This window comes from Suricata suricatta, chromosome 5, assembly GCF_006229205.1.
Source record: "Suricata suricatta isolate VVHF042 chromosome 5, meerkat_22Aug2017_6uvM2_HiC, whole genome shotgun sequence".
Lineage (NCBI taxonomy): Eukaryota > Metazoa > Chordata > Mammalia > Carnivora > Herpestidae > Suricata > Suricata suricatta.
In genome coordinates this window covers 3,034,002-3,036,804 of record NC_043704.1, presented here as the reverse complement: position 1 = coordinate 3,036,804, position 2,803 = coordinate 3,034,002, and the positions used below count along the sequence as shown (strand labels likewise).

Sequence of the window (2,803 nt, the reverse complement as noted above, 5' to 3'; positions counted from 1 at the left end):
GGTGTAATGTTAGCTTCTGATCGTAGATGTCTCTTCTGGTCCCTGGTGCTAACATCCCCGCCTGGCTGGCCCCTTTGTTGGTGCCCATCTGCAGACTGATTGTGGTCTGGTCAAAAGGCTTGTCAGTTTGCATTTTGGGATCATAAAGGTGCCTCCTGGTCCCATAGGCCGTCATACCTGCCTGGCTGGCGCACTTGTTGGTTCCCATCTGCAAACCAATTACACTTTGGCCAGCTTTTAATTTTCCTTCATCAAAACGCCTTGTTTGTTTCTCTGCATACTTCACTCGAATGTCAATGGTTGTATGGAATCCTTTTGTTTTAGCCAGACCTGCCAGTGCCACCAGCGTAGTCTGAACCTGGGTCATGTTTCCCTTCTCAAAAAGGTCATTTGCTTCAAATATGTCATGTGGCTTCATGCCATAAGCTTGAATAGCCTTAATAAAGTTGCCAATGTTCTCCAACTGAGGCCAGTTTAAAGAGGACTCATTAACCTTCTTCACTGAGCCTGGCTGTAGCTTGTTTATGAGTTCGCAGCGGATTATGCCATCTTTTAAGCCCAGCTGAAAGTGGGTGCCAATGCTCATGCCTGTCACCTCTTCTATCCAGTTTCGAAGATCTTCTTCAGCCTGATGATCATACTTGGAAGCGATCTTGTTCTTGACTTCGGCCGAGAGCCCGTAGGAAGGACCCTTGTTGAAGTGGGTCATGGTGGTTCAGGAGGCGGAAAGAGGCTGCACTCGGGTCTGGGGGTTTCTAGTACTCGTTTTCCCTGCTCCTGGCCCCGAGGAGTGGCCGCAGCGCGAGATGCTCCAAGCTCGCTCCCCTGGGCGGAGCAGGAGACGCCCAGACCCGGTGGCAGAGTGCGGGCGGTGCCTCGGCGGCTGGTTCCAACTGGGTCCCGCAGAGCCTCCCGCTCCGCTCCCGAGTCCGCCACCAGCCTGCCCATTTTTGTATCCTCCTTTACGTACTTACCCTGATCGTCATTTGATGATCTGTCCTTGACATCAGCATATTATGCTCTCCGATGTAGTTTCAAATCTGTGCCTGGTAAAACTCCTTTCTTCTCTCAATGGCCGAGAACTGGAAACTGGGAACTGAAAGCATCGCTGGGTTACATGGTGTTATACACGGATTACAGGGATTAATCCAACATTTCTGGGTCAGCTTCAGCAGAGAGATCTAAGCATCATAGAATGAATCCAGAGCCGCTCAAATCCTCCATTGCTCCTTCAGTTGATGTTGCAGGATGAACATGGGTTCTGGAATCAGATTACTAGGTTACAACTCAGATTGTACCACTTATTAGCTCTGTAAACGTGGACATGTTACTTGACCATTATATGCCTCAGTTTCTGATCAGCAGAATGAACACGACAACTATCTACTTCTTAACGTGATTATGTGAATTGAGGAAGTCAGACACTTAAAAAGCTTAGAACAATGCTTTACACATAGAGAAGCACTCAATAAGTAGTAGATATCTGTCATGAAAACATTACTTCATTATTGTCAAGATTAAGAATCATAAGAGTTGGGGCAGCTGGGTGGCTGAATCAGTTAAGCCTCCACCTTCGGCTCAGGTCATGATCTCAAGGTGCCTGATTTCAAGCCCCACATTGGGCTCTGTGCTGACAGCTCAGAGCCTGGAGCCTTCTTCAGAATCCATGTCTCTCTCTCTCTCTCTGTCTCTCTCTCTGTCTCTCTCTCTCTCTCTCAATCTCTCTCTCTCTCTCTCCAATAAATAAACATTAAAAATTTTTAAAAAAAGAATCATAAGAGGTAAAATAGTATCTTGTGATCATTAATGCTTGGTATGGAACATAGAAAGCCCCAGGGCACAAGACTCAATTTAATATAGCAGTCAACCTATGGGCTACAGCTCACCTATTGATCCAACTCTACTTGGAAGACAATAGGTTGCACTTCTTAACTTGAGAGACACACTAAATGTCAATATCATTCAAATAAAATTTGAGATCCTGTATTATTCAACCTCTGCATAGAGTATCACTCAAAGGAAGTACACATTCCCAGAAGTTTAAAAAGCAATTCCACCTGTAGTCATCTGGTTTGGAGTTATTATCTTTTTTAGCCATTGTAAGGTAGGTTGAAAAGGTGAAGGTTTCTAACCTGATGAAATTCTAGCCAGTCCTGACCCTCCTTTTATTAAAATAAATAAATAAATAAAAATTATTTATCAATTGTTAGGCTTTGACTAAGACTTGGATAACTTTATAATGATATTGTCTAAAATAAAAATAAAGTGCATAGCTATATCAGCCTTTTAGTTACCCACATCTTAAACAACCAAGAAGTGTAAAGAGAAAAGAGTTGCAATAGATCCTTGTTCCTACAGAACAAGGATCGATTTAACTGATTGGAGAGATGGGCAGCGCCTCTGGCTCTTTGAACCACATTAACCTCTGGAAGGAGCCCTTGCATTAAAGGCAAAGGGGGCTGTCATCACTCCCCTGGCTCTCCTTCCTTTACAGTTAGGGAGGTTTGAGGCAGACTGACATCTCCCACGTGGCTGGCTGAGTATCTCTCTCTAGATCTAACTGTTCGTATAACTAAGTCCCAAAGTCAAGCAATATTTAGGGGGTGGAATTGGTAGCAAATTTGTTTTGTCTTTGGACCCAGGCCATGCTCACCAATTTACCATTCCTATTAATATTAGTTTTTTCTCCCAGTCTGAGTTCTTTCTGTGTCAGGTGGTCAAGGACTGGTAGAGACAGAGGGCTAAGAACAATTCAACTATCAGAATATATGTTTTGTTTGGTTGCTATCTCTTCATCTATGCT

At 44.1% G+C, this 2,803-nt stretch overlaps 1 pseudogene; it reads right to left on the bottom strand.

Moving 5' to 3' along the window:
- Positions 1-7: 7 nt before the first annotated feature.
- Positions 8-711, bottom strand: LOC115291417 (annotated as a pseudogene).
- Between the last annotated feature and the right edge of the window lie 2,092 nt (positions 712-2,803).